The sequence below is a fragment of the Eulemur rufifrons genome, chromosome 10 (genome assembly GCF_041146395.1).
Source record: "Eulemur rufifrons isolate Redbay chromosome 10, OSU_ERuf_1, whole genome shotgun sequence".
NCBI lineage: Eukaryota > Metazoa > Chordata > Mammalia > Primates > Lemuridae > Eulemur > Eulemur rufifrons.
The window spans coordinates 13,574,644-13,593,142 of NC_090992.1; positions in this window are offsets into that span (position 1 = coordinate 13,574,644).

The following is an 18,499-nucleotide window of genomic DNA, read 5'->3' on the forward strand; positions in this document are numbered from 1 at the left end:
GGGGGAGCCAGCTTCTCTCTCCTGCCACTTGCCCTTCCTGGCTGCCCCATTGGGCTCCAGCCAGGGCCATGTACAGCCACCACCAGGAAACCAGTGACTGAGGGCCTGGACCCAGGGGTAGACCAGGCCTGCTCCTAGTGACCTGCTACCCAGGAAGAAAGGAGCCAGCGGCCTGTTCCACCTGCTCTGTAGCTGCTATAAATAGCCTCCCTGTTTCTAAGAGGAGTTAAGGGGGTGTTTATCTTCTAAAAACCAGACATTTCCTGATGCTCTAAACTGATTTATTCAGTGCTACAGAGGAGATGCTCAAATCCCCATCTATGTTCTGTTTTGAGAAGGGAACGAGAGAAAAAGGAAAAGGAACCACTTTTTTATTTTGCACCTGCTGTGTGCCTTGGCACTGGGCTAGAGAGGTGCCTTAATCCTGTGAGGCAGGTCTTTTTGCCATAGTGAGTCACATCTAAGACACTGCTGGTCATAAAATGCACATTTTATGTACCACTGGGGGAAAATGCTGCCAAGCTTAACTGTAAGGTGCCGCAACTGTACAGTTCTTTCTGATCAGAGATGAAGTGTGAAAAACCTGTGGTACTTAGAATCGGTGGAAAATGGTGTCATCCCATTTGGCAGGTAAGGGAACTGAGGTCCTATGAGTGACGTGACGTAATGATCACATGACAGGAGGTGGCAGAGCCACCATTCACACCCAGGAGTGTCTGGTGCCAGCTCCCCTGCTCTCCACTGCCTGGCCCTGAGCCCCAGAAGCTCAAGACGGAGTTTTCTTCCTTGACGCTCATCTGGAGAGAGCCTGGGCGTCTCCCCTGAGTGGAGGGTCCCAGCCCCAGGCCGAGCCCCTCCACTGCCCACACGCTGGAAGGACAGGTGTCCTTCCTTTCAGGCTCATCTGCTCGCTGCCCACCTTCTGGCAGAGCCAAGCTATGTGTGATCTTGGCTCCAACCCAAGGGCCTTTGTTACGGGAGTGACTGTGTGGGACAACTTTGGGGAGGGGTCCAGGGCCTTATCCTGCCACCTTCCTGGGCCCTGTGGCCACCACCCCTGCACGCAGAGCCCCTGGCCCACTGAGCCTCCCCTGGTGTACCCAGCCCTCCTGTGTCCCAGGCTCACTGCCCATGGCGAGCCCTTCCGGGCTGCAGCAGCCACAGCTCCCAGGCTGGGACAGGAGAGACCAGAAGACACCTTGTTGTCATGGTCTTATGCCTGTTCATTAGGAGCCTCCCGAAAAACTGGCTGTTTCCAAGGCAAAACAAGCTCCTTTTTCTAGTGTGTCCTCAGAACAGGGGTCTCCTGGGGTTTGGCCGCTCCAGCACCTCTTTGGTCAGGCGGCGCCTGCTGCTCAGCACGGCCTGCCTTGGGGACTCAGGGTCGAGGACTGGGACTAAAGCCAAAGGCTGCCAGGGCTGAGGTCCAGAGGAGGAGGACAGATTGGTAAACGTTATTAGATCCCTCTGGCATTGGGTCCTGTGCTAACACTTAGTAGGTACTTAGTATAGGTTTGCTGAATAAACCAGAAATGAGATTACGAACATTCAGGGGTTTGGTGGTACAGCACCACATACACATGCACACAAAGTCATTCAACAAACGTTTGCTGAGTGCCTGCTAGGTGCGGGGTGCTGGGAGGAGGGAGCAGAGAGGGCTGTGCCCAGGTCTGATGCAGGAGGTGGTGACATTAAGAGGGTAATGAGGCTTTGGGGTCAGAATCCACTGGGCTTTATTGGCCATTCTGTTGCCTTGGGTCCATCTAGGTGAGCACCCAGCAACGGCTTTCCTGGCTAGAACCTCCCGTGTGATTTGAAAAACCTCTTCTGCATTAGACATGTGGAGCATCTTGCAGTCGGTGAGCTGCTGCCAAAACGGCCTTAGGCAGAACCCCCGAATCCCCACAGGTTGGCCACCCTCAGGTCTGCCAGGGAGACAGGGGAGATGGCTGCCTACTATTTTCTGGCCCTGGAAATCAGTCCCCAAGGCCCAAGAGAACCCCGAGTGAGTCAGCCCCAGTTGAGAATGGGGTTGTGCAAAGTCTTGGCAAATGAGAGGCCATAACCTCCCATCACTCGATCCCGTCCCAGTCCCAGTTCCGGCAGGGGGACGCTGGCTCAGGAACACGTGGCCTCCTGGCATTTCTCGGTATTTAATTGTCTCGCTGTCTTCCCCAAGTCCCTAATGAAACGACTTGTGCAGCAGTCTGTCTGTGCCTTATGAAAGTGTCTGTGCACTTTTTATCCTCTTTAAAAGCAACTTTTAAAAGTGGATGGGGGACTAGCATACACGGGAGGGTTCTAGAAATCTGTGATTATCACCGAAATCCTTCTGGCATTATGTTTTTGATGTTGGAGTGACAAAGTGTACATCCCTCACCCCCGACCTGTGTACAGACCTTTTTAAACATGCCTCTTCTTACTATTATTTTTCTGATTCAATACTGTGAGTTCTCCAATACAGTCTAATCTTTGGGGATCTGTAATAAGGGTTTTAAAACTGGGGAGTGGGTTGGGAAGGGTTTGCACTAGTCTTGTGTGTTGTGCTTTTGTGTGTTGTGTGTTGTGATTTTGTCTGTTTTTATCTGTTTTATATTAACATAAATTTTCCTGTTTAAAAAAAACAAATACAACTTTGGCTTGTTAAAAAAAAAAAGTCTCTTCAGAACTGAGTTTTTTAAAATCACACTTGCATATACTGTTGGGGGATGGAGACCCAAACTGTTGCCAGCCTTAAGCAAGCAAACTGCAAGATGGCTATAGAGCCCTGACAACGTCTGACCCTTTTGCCAAGTAACTCACTTCTGCAAAAATACCTCAATGCAATAATTCTAATCAAGGAGAAGCTCTGTGTGTGAAGATGTTCATTGTAGCATTATCTATAATGGTAAAAAACTGTAAGCAACCCGAATGTCCAACAACCAGGGTGTACTTGCCAAAACTCTTGGTCACAAGTGACAGAAACCCAACTCAAACAGGATAAGCTCAGGTCACTGAAAAGTGCAGTAGCAGAACCCATGGCAGGTGCGAGCGTCCAGGGTCGGAAGCACTGCGTCAGGACTGGTCTCTCCTCTCTGCTCTGCCCTCCTTTGTTCTGGACCCATTCCCAGGAAAGTTCTGGAGACTGCGACCTGCAGCTCCAGCCTGCATCCTGCCTTTGAGCAATCCCTGCCTGGACCAACTTGGATCACATGTCCCTCCTCAACCAATCACTGAGGACAGGGAGCTGCGGGGTCTGATGGGTCAGATCCGGGAGGCGTGCCCCCTGCACCCAACAGCTGCCCCCTTCTGAACTCTGCCGGCTCAAAGTGAGAAACTGCACTCTTCAGGGGAAGTTGAGGCAATGAAGAATGCACACCGGCAGGTGAAAACAACAGACCGGGTTACCGTGACAGGTACACACGTGGTTACCAGCATGGGGCTTGAAGCCAGCCTGCCAGGGCCTCACCCACACTTTAACCTCTCTGGGCTTCAGTTTTCTCATCTGCAAAGCAAGACTAATAATAGTTCCTGATTTTAGGGTGGGTGTGAGCGCTCCTGAGATCATGCTGGTGATGTGCTAGCCCCAGCGTCTGGCACTCAACAAGCAGCAATTGTTAGAAGAGTTTATAAGACGGGAACAGGTTTATGTTAAAATCTGGTGGGGAAATCAAGATATAAAATTGCACATACATTCTAATTTCAAGGATGTAAAAAAACCAACCAACAGCCCAGAAACCTAACCACGCATTGGAAAGACAAGCAGAAAAGAAGCAAAATGTCCATGGAGGTCCGTTCTGAGTGATGGCATTATGGGTGACTTTCCCCTGCGTTTTCCATATTTTCTATAATGAGCAAATATGACTTTTAATTTAAACTCGTTACTTGGAAAAAATAATCTCTCTTGTCTGCAAAATCCGAAGAGAACAGCTGGCCCTTGCTGGAATTTGTCAGGAATTCCCAGGCTGATTGTGAGTTTAAGGTCCAAATTTAGTCATGGCAGAGATAAGGACCCAGAGTTTCCATGGAAGCCCGGCCAGGCTGACCAGTTTGGCTGGGCCAGGCCAGGCTTCAGGGCCCAGCTTTCTGGGGCGGAGCCTTGCTGTGGTATCAGGAGGGGGCTCGAGGTGGGGCACAGGGTGAAGGGGCTGCTCAGGCCTGTTCTTCCTGGCTTGTTAGAACAGCCCAGTTTGGTGACACTGAGTTTCAGGAACAATGGGGTAAGAGAAATGAACCAGCATTTATCAAGCAGCAGAAACCATGATTTTCACACATTCCTGCAATGAATCTTCGCGACAGTGTTCTTCTCCTCATTTTCCAGGCAAATGAACCAAGGTCCCTCCAAGGTAGAAGTAGGATTGGACCCCAGGTGGGCCTCCTGCAGAGTCAAGGCAAAATATTTTAGAGGTACATTTTGCACCCCTTCCCCAAGGTCTTGGTTAGGGGTATACCCAGCACCCAGGCTCCTTTCTCTTCTTCTAGGTGTCTTTCTCATGATGCCACCTGCTTCTACTGGGCCAGGCAACATTTTCATCAATGCTACCTGATAATCACATGTTTTTAAATAAAGAAGAAAGACCATCTTAATCTAAGCTGTTTGGGTTGTGAGAAACTGAAACCTAACTTAAGAAAAACCCAACTTAACAAAAAAAGGGAGGAGACAGAATTTACTGACCCACACAACTAAGCAAGTGAGTCTAGCTTCAGGAATGGCTGGATCCAGGTGTTCACATGATGTCATCGGTCATCTGCCTCTACTTCTCAGTTCTGCTTCCCTCGGGGTGGTGTCATTCTCGGGCAGGCTCTCCCTTTGTGGTAACCAAGATGACCTCCAGTGACTCAACTTCTATCATGCCAGCTTAGTAATCCTTTAAAGAAGTTTCAGGAAAAGTCCCAGGGCTGTCTTTCCTTTGACCCCTTGGATCAAAAGCTCAATCCCCAAACCAATCTCTGTCAGTGCCCACCCCTGATACAAAATATGACATGGTCCTTTGCCCTCGAGAACCGCAGGGGAAGGGCAGCTCTGAGGCTGCCGGGACAGACCCAGCGCAGGGCATGATGGCCCTGGATGGTTTAGTGATGTGATGTAGGCATCCTTTCCCCTGGCATTCGCCAGCTTACTAACGCCCAGGCCGTGCTCCCTGGCACGTCATGCTTCTCCTCCTGTGCTTCCGTACAAACCTGTGGCCTGGCCCTCATCATGCTCTGCTGCCTGAAGTGCAGCAAGCCTCGAGGAGTTTTGCCGTAATATGCGTACGGAGACTTCTCTTCCCCCCATTCCCCGGGTTCCTGCAGGACAAACAATCTTCCAGAAAGATAATAATAATAATAACAACCGTAGGCCGGACGCGGTGGCTCACGCCTGTAATCCTAGCACTCTGGGAGGCCGAGGTGGGCGGATCGTTTGAGCTCAGGAGTTCGAGACCAGCCTGAGCAAGAGCGAGACCCCATCTCTACTAAAAATAGAAAGAAATTATATAGACAGCTAAAAATATATATAGAAAAAATTAGCCGGGCATGGTGGCGCATGCCTGTAGTCCCAGCTACTCGGGAGGCTGAGACAGGAGGATCGCTTGAGCCCAGGAGTTTGAGGTTGCTGTGAGCTAGGCTGACGCCACGGCACTCACTCTAGCCTGGGCAACAGAGTGAGACTCTGTCTCAAAAAAAAAAAAAAACAACCGATCATTTAATGAGCACTTTCTGTGTGTGAAAGGACATCCGTGACATCACTCAATCCTCACAACAGCTCCTTGAAGTAGCCCCGTGGTCACTCTTATTTTATTGGCGAGAAAGTCAAGACTCAGAGACTCAGTAACCCTATTCCAGTCTGTGTGGCCGCTGCCCTTTCTGTCTGTCATCATTTCCCGGATCTAGACTCCATGGTTCTCAAGTGCAAATGGGCCTGGGACATGTGCCCCTGTGATCTCGTGGACCCCCACAAACAAGTCGTCAGCAGGTGTTACAGCCCCTTTTAGATGTAAGGGAAGGGGGCTCGGAGAGGGTAGTGGCCTGTCCCAAATCACATTGCTCGTGAGCTGGGGGCCAGGATTTGGACCCGGGCCGGATCTTCCCACTGCGTCACAGCTTGTCTGCTGGCAGGAGGGCGGGATGGGGGGGTAGGGGGAGAAAAAGGAAAGAGAGAAGAGAAGAGAAGGAAAACAAAAAGCAAGCCAGCCAGACTCAGCACCTAGGAGGGCAGAGGAAAGCCCTCAGCTACCCCGACACACAGCGTCGCTTCACTCAATCCCAGGGACGGGGAATCTCTGCTTTTTCCCTCCGGGCTCAGCCCTCCTGGCTTTGGAGAGCAGGTCTGGCTCCCACACAGGGATGTGGAAACATGAATATTCCAGGCATCCAGCTATGGGAACAGAACCCTGACCTTGGCTGTTAAATGCACCCAGGGAGAAGCTTCCAGAAGCCTGGGGGGTAGGCTGCATCAAAACCAAGTGCCTCAGGCAGCCTGGTCCGCTTTCCTCAGCCTCCTCCTCTCCCAGCTCTGGCCTGCCCAGGTCAAAACCTTTTCCCCAAGCTGAGAGCCCCAGACGCTTCTCTCCTGCCTCTCCCCAGCGGCCTGAGAGGGCCTCTGCCGTCTCCCGGTACCGCGTGGGCCTGCTTGGGGTGGCTGCACAGGCCTGAGTTCACATCCGTGCTCTGCCCCAGCAAGGGGCCACCCGAGTTTATGTGAATGTGCCCCCTGGAGCCATACGATGGGGAGGCCCCCTCTGAGCCTCCCTTTCCTGCCTCTACTGGGCCCCTCGACAGCCCCCCCCTCAGGCCCTTAGGAGGCTGCGTCCTGGCGTCTCAGTGCGAGCCCGTGTTTGCAGGGTGGTGGAGTCTATCTGGGTGGATGAGGGTTTGCTCCAGCTAAGGAGAAAGACAAACCTAGGGTCCAGGCCTGCCTCTGCTGTGGGATCTTGGGCAAGTTGCTTGCCCTCTCTGAGCCTCAGTTTCTGGATCTTTAAAGTAAGAGGGATATTAGTCAAACTGTGTTAGAAAGTGACTGGCATTCAGTAGGTGCTGAGTTATGGCAGTTATTTGTTTAAGAGTAAAATAGGCCTTTCTACACCGCCTCCCCACCCTCCACCCCACTCCCTCCCCTGTCCTCCCACACCCCAGGCCTCCCTTCATGGCAGCCCTGATGGCTCCGTACTGCCTTGGTGAGCCTGTCCCGCGACACTGTGGCAGTGTCTGCAGGTGACCCCGTGTCCATAGCCCCAGCTCCCCACATAGGGTCTCTCCAATAGCAGAGCCTTGGTATTTACCTCGCCCCCCGACCCCCACACCCAGCGTCGAATTCCTGGCATTAGCACACCTCCTGCCCACAAAGAATGAAGCCCGGTAAAGATGTGATGCCCGGGGCTTGCCCGGCCCCTCGCCCCTTGCTTCTTTTGGCTTCCCGTCAGGAACGCCGGCCCCAGGCCTGGGAGGCTGACTGACCTCAGACTCCAGAGGGAAAGTCACACTTCTGCTCAGCTCCCAGGAGCAGCCCTGCATTCCAGGAGGGGCGTGGGAACGGCCAGGCCTTCTCCGGCTGAGCTGTCTGCAGCCAAGCCACCCCCACAGCCTCAGCACTGGCCCATGCCCGCCTCGGGGGAGGGCCCCCCAGGGAGACCCACCCCACCGAGGAGGGATGGAGACAGAGTTCTGGGAGAAGATTCCCACTGCAGCCCCGGGACAGGAACATCAGAAAGCTGTCTTCCCCATCCGCCCCAATTCCCCCTGTAGCTGACCCCCTCTCCCCTTGCTGGCGCCCCCCATCCACGAGAAAAGAATCCTCTCCCGGATTCCGAGCCATCGCAGCCCCCTTCAGCCTCCGTCCCCTCTGACAGGTGGTCCCAGGGCTGTCCGGATCCGACTCCAGAGCCATCCGTCCCCCTGACCTGGCTGCCCTTCCACGCAGGGGTTGTTTCAGACAGGCTTGTTATGTACAGAGGCCCCTGGGCTGCGGTGCCTTCGCGGAGGTGGCCCCAGAACTGGACCTGGGGGGGCTGGAGACCAGTTGGCCTGAGCACTCTGCGGGAAAAGGCTGCCCAGGCCCAGAAGCTGGTGGGCAGCATGGTGGAGGAGCCCCCCAGGGCGGGGACAAAGGTCCCAGGAGACATTTTCCTTCTGGAGACATTGTCCTTGCGGTACAACCAGCCTGTCTTCCTCCGAGAGGCTCCCGCGACTCCGCTGGCCCCTGAGCAGCTTCCTCCCACGCACGGCCCCCTGGCTCGGGAAAGGTGGACGGACCCGCGAAGGGCAGTGGGAGAGCCTGGGCAGGGGGTGAGGGCCACAGCCCTCTGGACCACCCTCTCCGCATCCTCGCCACAAGGCAGTGAGCCTGGAAGCCCGAAGGTTCAGGGCAGGGGCTTGCCGGGCTCCGAGGTCTGGGGAGGGATGGGGCGGTTTCTCTCTAGCAGATGGAGCATCGTCGCCCTCTCATGGCCGTGGTGAGGAGTGGCAAATGCTCGAGCAGGAAGAAACCGCTGGACAGACCGCCCAAGGGCAGGTGCTGGGCGGATTCACCGCCTCACCTCTTCCAGATGGCTCCGGATGGCTTCTGCGAATGGCCTTGTGGGTCTCAGTAACCTTGAAGAGGGCACGTCAGGGTGACATTGGGGCTCCGGTTACGTAAGAGTTTGGGGGTGGGCTGGGGCCAGGACAGGATCCTTTCCCAGACCCTGCAATGCTGGGAAGATGGTGACTCTGGTCCCCACCTCGGGCCACTAATCTGACCAGCTCAGTTTAATCCACATACCTGACCCTGTCCCAGGCACATTAGAATAAAACAAGCACATAAACACTGCTGGTGGGACTGCAAACTAGTACAACCTTTATGGAAAGTAGTATGGAGATACCTCAAAGAACTAAAAGTAGACCTACCATTTGATCCAGCAATCCCACTACTGGGCATCTACCCAAAGGAAAAAAAAGACATTTTATAAAATAAAAAAAATAAAAAAATAAAAAAAGACACCTGCACCCAAATGTTTATAACAGCACAATTCACAATTGCAAAGATATGGAAACAACCCAAGTGCCCATCAATAGATGAGTAGATTAACAATGTGGTACATGTATACCATGGAGTTCTACTCAGCCATAAAAAAAATGGTGAACTAATACCTCTTGTACTAACCTGGATGGAGATGGAGCCCATTCTTCTAAGGGAAGTATCACAAGAGTGGAAAAACAAACACCACATGTACTCACCATTAAATTGGAACTCATCAATCAACATTTATTTGCCCACAGGAAATAACACTCATTGGAAATCAAGCAGGTGGGGGGATGGGTAAATTCATACCTAATGGGTACAATAACTTTGACTCAAACTGTACAAAAGTAGTTTACGTAACCAAAATGTTTGTAGCCCCACAATATTCTGAGATTTAAAAAAAGAAAAAAACAAGTAGGGGAAAATGCAATATCTTTTTAAACCCTCAAATATAGACAGAAATAGTAATGTTGCTAAAACTGCATCTCTGGCCACCCAAAAAAGAAAACATGTACCTCCCTGGTACTTGAAATATTTGTGACCCGGCTGTTTCAGGAAGTCTGCTCTGGGTTTGTGACAAATTCTATAGGTTGTAAACCTCTGCAGGTTCCATATTCCGAGTGGAAACAGCAGGAACCCAGCACGACCAGCATGCGTACTGGTAGCATAGAGGGCGGAGCTGAAAGGCCCAGGGATGGGCTGTGCTCTGGGTGGTTCAAACCTGATGGTGCCGTCCTGCTCTCATTGCCTCGGCACACAGCGAGCCTGCCGTGCCCAAGGTCCCATCCTCCTGGCTTCGGGTCCATCCTTACAGCAAAAGATCTGGATTGAATCTCATTGTACTAACTTTAGTATGAGCAAAATATTAATGATAGGTTGTTAGGTAAAAAAAAAAAAATTAAAACGTTACAGGGTGGGCGCAGTGGCTCACGCCTGTAATCCTAGCACTCTGGGAGGCCGAGGCGGGAGGATCATTTGAGCTCAGGAGTTCGAGACCAGCCTGAGCAAGAGCGGGACCCCGTCTCTACTAAAAAAATAGAAATTAGCTGGACAACTAAAAATATATAGAAAAAATTAGCTGGGCATGGTGGCAATTGCCTGTAGTCCCAGCTACTCGGGAGGCTAAGGCAGAAGGATCCCTTGAGCCAGAAATTTGAGGTTGCTGTGAGCTAGGCTGATGCCACAGGGCACTCTAGCCTGGGCAACAGAGTGAGACTCTGTCTCAAAAAAAAAAAAAAAAAAAAAAAACTGAAGAAAAGTACCAAAATGTTAGCAAAGGCCATCTTGAGGGAGGGATGGTGGTGGTGAATTAAGAGTGGTTTAATTTTCTTCTTTTCCTTCTCTGTACATAGGGAAAAAAATTAAATTCTATAAGGAACATATATTGTTGCTGTAAGAAATATTTTAAAATATTATTATTATTTAATGCAACAAGGGTCTGGAGAGGAGCATGAAAAGAGAAATGATAAGAGGAGACAATCTTCTAAAGAGAGTGGTCAAAGTAGAGCCCAGTGAAATAACAAATTAATGGAATACGACACAATCTCTGCTCTCACCAACCTCCTTGCCGGGTGGCAGGGACAGAAATGGAAGCAGATGTTACACAGAGTGGCCGGGAGATTAGGGGAGCTCTAGCCTAACCTGAGGGGTCAGGGGAGCCTCCCAAGAAGAGGGAACTTTGAAGATCATCTGGAATCGGGAAGAGATGGTCTCCAGGTGGAGGAGGAAGGGCTCACCAGGAAGGTGGAACAGCATATGCAAATGCCCAGAGGCAGCTTCATCCCACTTGGGTGACCCATCAGGCCAAGAACAAAAAAAGGTATAAGAAGGAGCCGGTTTGGAAAGGATGCTGAACTCCACAAGGACAGCTTTCAAATATCTCTTTTTAAATCGTCCCTTTTATTTCCCTTCCTCCATCACGTATCTAATAAAATAGAAAACACTTAAGCTCTGATTCACCTGCTGAGCCTCTACCCAGAGCTGTGGTTTGCCTAATGAATTGCAAAATTGACCTGCCAATGCTAAGAAGTTAAGTCAGACTAATCAGAAGAGAGAGTTCCGAAGGGCTGCTTGTCACTCCGTACTTGTCTGCAAGAGAAGATGTTGTGCCCTGGGGGACGGGGGCTCTGTAAGCTCCTCGACCCCAGCAAAGTCCTTGGCGCTTGCTACCCTCAGATTCTCTAGCAACAGAACAGGTGTATGTAGCCCTAGAGTGCCATCTAGAATGCCTCTCCCTGCCTGCTCCGGCTCCAGGGATGCTATGAGACTGCCAGGTGGCTTTAAAGAGCCCCCCCTCTGCTGGAGAGAGCAGTGACCACTGTCAGGCTCAGCCCACCCTGCTTCATGGATGAAAGAGGGGGTGTGAGGGGCCCAGCCCTCCTCCGAAGAACAGGATGCCCTGGCTGTGTGCCCGTAAAAATAAAAATCCTTTGTTGGCCACATGTGTTGAAAATATTCCTCCCAGTTTATTATTTGACTTTCAATTTCAATGGGGAAATTGGCACATGTTCCCATTCCCTACATCCTATTGTTATTTGAATTTAAATTGCATAAACATCCTAAAATAATTACTGAGAATTTACATCTTTCAAATATTAAATGCTCCTATCCAGACATATGATTGCTATCTTCGTTTTCAAGTTCTCTTTGTATGTTTCCTTGTAAAATGTTACTGTTTTCTGTGTTAGATACTTGCCATGTCTCAGTAAGTTTATTACATGAAGATTTCCGCTTCTGGTGGGTGGTAGACTAGCTTGTTTCAGACTAACACTCCCACCCTGGACAAAATATTTTTTAATCTATGTAAAGACATCAGAGAAGTACCAAGGTAGGCAGGCCTTGACAGGTGAAGATGGCAGTAAAGGGGAAATCAGAAAAAGTCAGACTTTAAAACAGTAGAAGCCCAGCTTGGCATCTTAGCTTAGGTGATCTGCCACCAAGTGCCTGCCAGGAGCAAAAGCAAACCCTCTGTGGAGAAAAATAATATCTCATAGGTATTAGGGAATTTGGTTTCAGCCTTCCTGCTTTCCTAATATGTGCATGTAAGACAATAAATCTTTCTTAAAGCAGGGCTTTACATCAATCTCCTACCTTTGTATATATTGCATTTCCGTTATTATTTAGTTCCAGACATTTTCTGTTTTCCATCGTGAGTTCTTCTTTAACCCATGGATTATTTAGAAATGCATTGCTCAATTTCTACGTAGTTGAGGATTTTCTAGTTATATTTTTGCTATTGATTTCTAACACCATTCTACCGTGTTTGAATAACATACTCTGTATTAGTTCAATCCTCTGAAATTTGTTTTGCCCCAGCTTATAGTAAATCTTCACAAATATTCTGTGTGTACTTGAGAACAATGGACATTCTACTTGGGGAGGTGCGGTGTTTGACACACGTGAATTAGGTCAAGTTTGTTAATCATGTTGTTGAAATCTTCTATTTTCTTTATTTTCTGTCCACTTTAGGTGTGTTAAAATCCCCCTCTGTGACTGTGGATTGGATATTTCTTCCTTTAGGTCTGTCAGCTTTTACTTTATATATTTTGGGGCTATGTCATTAAGAACATAAACACTTAGCATTGTTACGGCTTCCTAGTAGACTAAAACGTTTATCATTATGAAATGTCTCTAGCTTCAGTAAAGTTTGTCTTCAAGTCTACATTTTGGGTCCTTCTGGGCCCATCCTTGCCTAACTCCCCACTGCAGGGGGGCTCAGAACTGGCCTTGGCCTCCTCCACCTCTGTTCGGTAGATAGTTAGGATCTCCAGCTCTTCTTGAGACAAGGGTGTTGTTTTCAATATTTTGCACTAATACAAAAAAATATGCAATTATTTTTGTTAGGTAGATAGGATCTCCAGCTGTTCTCAGGACAGGGATTCCCTGCTTTGGTGCTGTCTCAAGCAATTGCTCCACCTGGGAAGAAGGATAAGGGTGGGTGCTCCATTTTGGTGTTGCCCCACCCTTAATCCCATCCCAGCAACTGCTGCACCTGGGGAAGGAGGGAATGCTTTATCCAGCTGGGAATTCCCCAGCCCGGGCATGACAGGATTTAGAAAGTGGCCTGGGGTAACCTAAGGGTAATTATTATGCCATTAGCTGGAATCCGCATTGTGGTTCACACCCCCCCTCCAAGGTGAGCTTTTGGAGAGGGAGCTCTTATACGCAGATAGAATTTTGAGGACACCTGTTGATCATTTGATACTATCCTGCAAAGAGTCCTCCCACAGACTGGCTAACAAATGGAAACAAGCTGAGAAGTCAGACAGGGAGTGGGTTAGTCAGTGAGTGAGTCAGTCAGTCAGTCTGTCTCTCCCCACTCTCAGAGACAGATCCGTTTTGTTTTACAAAAAGGAGCTGCTCGTGTGAAACTGCTTCCTGCCTGGGGTTACTCCATCGTATTGGCCCTGCTGGTGATTTTTCCAAGCAAGGAGTCAGAGGACCAAGACAATAGTCTGGACTTGACACTTTGGTGTGTCTGGTCATTCTTCAGCCAAGAGCACACCAAGAACCGAGGGCAGACTGCCACACTGACACCTCCACTTCCTCTCTTTCACGGTGGCATCCTCACCTGCAGGTTTTATAACCACCTCTACCCAGGTGACTCCAGAATCCCTCTCTCACCTGGGCCACTCTCCCAAGCACTGTACCCTGCAGCCACTGTCTGCTGGGCAGCTCCTCCAAGCCATCGCCTAGGAACTGCAAACTAACTCTCCACTGCATGCACACCCCCGCACCTCGCCCGTCAATCAAGTACTCAATCTGCCAATCAATCAAAAACAACCCACCTGGTCCTTGTTTCATGGTCTGTCCTGCTGTGAAGTCCTGCTCTTGTGAGTCGTGTTGGATCCTGTCTCTCCCTCGCCCTCCACATCCAAATCCATCACCCAAGCTCCAGTGGCTTTACCTCCTCATTATATCTGGAATGTGGCCTCTCCTGTCCACCTGCATCCTAGTCCCCAAGGCCCCAGGAGGGCTGCACACCCCCGAGCTGGTCTCCCTGCTTCCACGCCCCTTCAAGCTATCCCCTGCAGAGGATGGAGTCCTCCTGCCACAGGATTCTCACCATGTCGCCCCCAAACCAGAGCCCTCCGATAACAATAAGAGCAACAGTGGTCTGCCAGCCCTCACTGAGCACTCCCAAGGCCCTGCGCCATTCCAGGCATGTCACTTGTGCAGACTCCCTCAATCACAGGAGCCCTGGGTGGGGAGCTCTACTACCATCCCAGTTACCGAGTGAGGAAACAGGCACAGAAAGCGTAAGCAACTTGCCCAAGGCCACCCAGCTGGCCACAGGCAAAAACAGGATTCCAACCCAGGCAGCCTGGGGCTCCATGCTTAACCATGCACCACGAGGAGACAAGTAAACCTCCTCGCTGAGGCCGACAAGGCCCTATGAAATCAGGCCTGCCCACCTCCCAGGTCTCTCCCCCGGCTGTCTGCTTCCCACCTGGACTCCTCCAGCCTCACACTCAACAGACTGTCTCCTTCTCAGGGCCTTTGCACGTGCTACGTCCCCTACCAAAAACTCCCTGACCGATCACCCCCACACGCCTTTCTCCCAGTTAACTCCTAAGCCAGCCTCTCGCCCCAGGGGCCTTGGCCGACGGGGCACCGGGCAGTCCCCAGGACATACACTCCCATGTACCCTGGCTTTCCCTCCCTGAATCTCTAGCACGGGCTGTGTGTGTAACTTTATCCTCCCTGAGTGAGTGCGGCCAGGGCAGCCATTGTGTGTGTCTGGTGCCAGTGTGCCCCAGTGCCTGTCGCAGTGGCGAGCACCCGGCAGGCACTCCAAGAATGTCTGTGGAACGGATGGATGAACAAATGAGTGAAGAAGCCCCCTGCAGAGCAGGCTACCAAGTGCAGGGGTCGGGCTCCCGGCCTCCCTTGCCTCTGTTCTCTGACCGCCAGGGGGCGCCAAAAACCGAGAAATCGCCCCCTGAAGCTCAGGCCACTCGCCTGGACTGGAGGGGGCTCCCCGGCAAGGAGAAGGGCGGGCACCCAAGGGTGGGCACCCTCCCCCGTCGGGGCGTGGGCGCCACGACCTCCCTGAAAAGCACTCCCTCCCCAGCCGCTGCCCAGCCGGGACCCCAGGGTGACGGCGGGAATCCTTCCTGCCCCGTGGGGACTGCAGCCCAAGAGCCTCAGGCAGGACGAGATGTATTTGCTCAGCAAACATTCGTGTAAGGAACAAGCCTCAGAAGGATTTCTGGGTGGGAAAGAAAAGCAAATACTAGTCCCTACTCTCGTGTGCCATTCAATCCCCGCAAATCTAAGAGGTAGGCCGGCATTGCTGTTCTCCATGTTTGCAGATGAGGGAACTGAGGCACAGCTGTGCCCAGTGGAGCTTGAGGAGCTCCTTCCCACGCCTCGCCTGCCTACCCGCCACCCTGCACCTGGCCTCCTCCACGTCAGCGTGTCCCCTGAGCAGCTGCTGGGCATCTGCCTGCTTCGGCCCCCCGGGACCTCCTGATTCTGAGACTCTGGGGACGAGCACAGCAGTCTGTGGCTCCAAGCACTCCAGGGCCTTCTGGTGCAGTCAGGTGTGAGAGCCTCTTGTCTGCACCTGCCTGTGGGAAGGTGAGGACGGAGAGGAGGGAAGCATGGAATGGCAGCTATGGGACCCCGAGGGAGGGGAGTGAGAAGTCCACGGGAGAAGTGAGGCCAGTGTCCCCTGCTGACAAGAGCCCTAGGTGGGCCGGGCCCACGAGGTGGAAAAGCCCCATAGGATGATGTCTCCCAGCTTCTGAGCCCGTCAGACAGCCCCGAGGGCTGCAGGGGGCTGGAGGGCAGGGGTGCTCGGCCTCACCCAGGGAGAGCACGACAGTGCCTGTTCCCAGGCTGCTCCCCTGCCTTCTCCCGGGGTGGGCCCAGGAAGCTACCGTCTGAATAGGCCTCCAGCCATTCCTCTGCACCCTAACATTTGAGGACTTTGGGCTTGGCAGGCTTTGGACCAGCCAGACCCGGGTGTGAATTCTGACTCTGCCCCTCACTGACTCACTCTCTCACCTGGTGTGAACCCACAGATTCCTCCCGTGTAGAAGGGAGTCATCATGAAAAAATGAGAGTGCTTTGGGAATCAGAAGTGGCTGGGTATATTGAAAGCACAGAATCAGGCTGGAGCAGTAGGAGCAGGAGATCAAGGGCATTGGATTTTGTCCTCAAGGCATGGATTTTGTCCCAGGGCGCAGGGGAGCCAGAAAGCATTAGCCCAGGCAAGAGGATCAGATTTGCATTTTCCAACATTGCGGCCAGAGGGGCTGAGTGGATGCGCAGGCTGTGCCTGGTGGGCTCCGGTGCCAGCTCTGGGCCAGACCTCCTGGGTCCAAATCCTGCCCCGCCCACCCCCACGGCTGCAAGACTTTGAGTAAGTGACTTAACCTGCCAATGCCTCAGTGTCCTCACCTGTCAGGGGAAGATCAGAGGATTGTTCGTAAGCATGAAATGAGAGAAAACCCGCCAAGTCTGTGCTCGATCCACGCCAGCCATTCTCATTAATCAGAGATCAGCACCATCGATGAGAGCCGCCGCCTCGCAGCAACGGCTCGTAGGGACCAAAGCGATGAAGTCAGTGAAGGCCCTTTGTAAGGAGCTTCAGGAACAGTGTGATCCTGGGGCACATTAGAACAGGCCCCCCCAGGCCCCCCGGGAGCCCCAGGCCAGGTGGGGAACTGACCCCGACCTCCTCCTCCTGGTGCCCTGCGCCGGGGCCTGCCCACGTGACCCAGCTTCCTGTTTGTGATGCCAGCACTGGAGGGAGGAAATCGGTGCCCCCGCCCTGGAGCTGCAGGGCAGGAATGTGGGACGTGTTGACGTCAAAGCGTGTCCCAGTTCTGGGGAAGAGGCATGGGAAGGGCTTCCTGCTGAGCCGCCTTTGATCCCGGGCCTGAGCGGGGAGAGTGACCCTGGCCCGCAGGCCCTGCGGGAGTTCAGCCACCCAGAGCTTTCTCTGATGCTCAGGCGCAGGCGGTGCCCTCGGGGTCCTACCCGAGCGTAGCTGTGGGACCCTGGGCCAGGCACCTGCCCCTTCCAGTCCTAAAGTGTGCACCCCAGAGCGTCCGCCACTCATCAGATCCATGGTAAGCTCCTACTGCGCGCTGCTCCTCGCCGAAAAGGCTAAAGGAGGGTGATTCTTGCCCCGAGGGGAACGCGAGCCCCCATAGGATGAAGCCTGGCCTGGCCCTGGTGGGCTCCTGCCCACGTCCCCCAGCTGGTGGGGGGGAAACGAGGCCAGCAGACAGAGGCACGAAGCGTGTCTGGAGGTTTCTCAGCATTAAGGCTGTGACTCAGGCTGAAGCCTGGGCCCAGGCACTTCCCTGTCTGGTGACTCAGTTTCCCCAACTCTGCACATGTATCACACAATACTTGCTTCTCAGCATTGAGGCATAGCTGGTATGTGTCTGTGGGGTTTTTTATATCATTTGTCAAGCAATTAGTGTGTGCTCAGGGCTTTATGTATGTATTTTCACTGGATTCTCAAGTGAGCCTGCAAAGAGCAGGACTGTGATTAATCCCATTTTACAGAGGGATAAACTGAGGCTCAGAGAGGTGAAGGTGGTTCGAGATCCTTGAGAGAGGCCGAGATTGTGGAGCTGGAAAGTATTAATAACAGAGCCAGAAAAAGAGAATTCTTCTTTCTGTCTTTCTTTCTTGGGTCCCACTACGTTGCTCAGGCTGGTCTCAAACTCCTGGCCTCAAGCGATCCTTCCATCCCAGCTTCCCAAAACACTGGGATTACAGGTGTGAGCCACTGCACCCAACCTGAGCGCTGATCTTTCTGACCTTGGCAACATTGTCCTCCATTGGAGGGACTTCCTAACAGTGGTAAGTGAGACCCTTGACCCTGGCAAGGCCATGGTTTTAGAGCACACCCCTGAGAATCCATCCCATAGCGGATCTCCTAGCCCACTCTTGCCAGCCTGAACGTAGGCCGTCGAAGCCTGCGCATAGATCTGCCTTCTCTCTCCAGGCGGATCACTTGTGGCCCCCAGGCACCAGGCCAGGGCCTGGAGTCTTGTTCCCCCTGCCCGATACTCCCTGGCAGGCCACAGTCCAGGTTCTCCACTCTGTGCACCTCAGTTTCCCCAATTGTGATACTGGATGAGGACACATATGCCCAGGGTGCCGGGAAGGTGTCCCGAGAGGGCTCAGAGCAAGGCCTCGGCATGCATGGGCACCCTGCCAGGGAGTGACCTGAACAGAGCCCTCCTGGGGGGCTGCCGTGCCCTCTGCTCCACTCTCCCAGCCCCCCGCCCACCCTCTCGTCCCCTCTGCCTTTGTCCAGGACGCTGTGCACGCAGCCCTTTGGGGCTTTGCACTTTGGGGCCAGAGAGACCTGGATTAGGATTCAGAGCTGGCCATTGGCTAGCTGTGTGGCCTGGGCCAACCCATTCTTGTTCTCTCTGTCTCACTTTCCTTGTCTGTCTGTAATAACAAATCTGTGAGGACAATGCCAGTCACGTTTCAAAGGGATTGGAGATTACGACATCATATCGTTAAAGTACCTGGCACTCTGACATAGAATAACCATTTAATCAA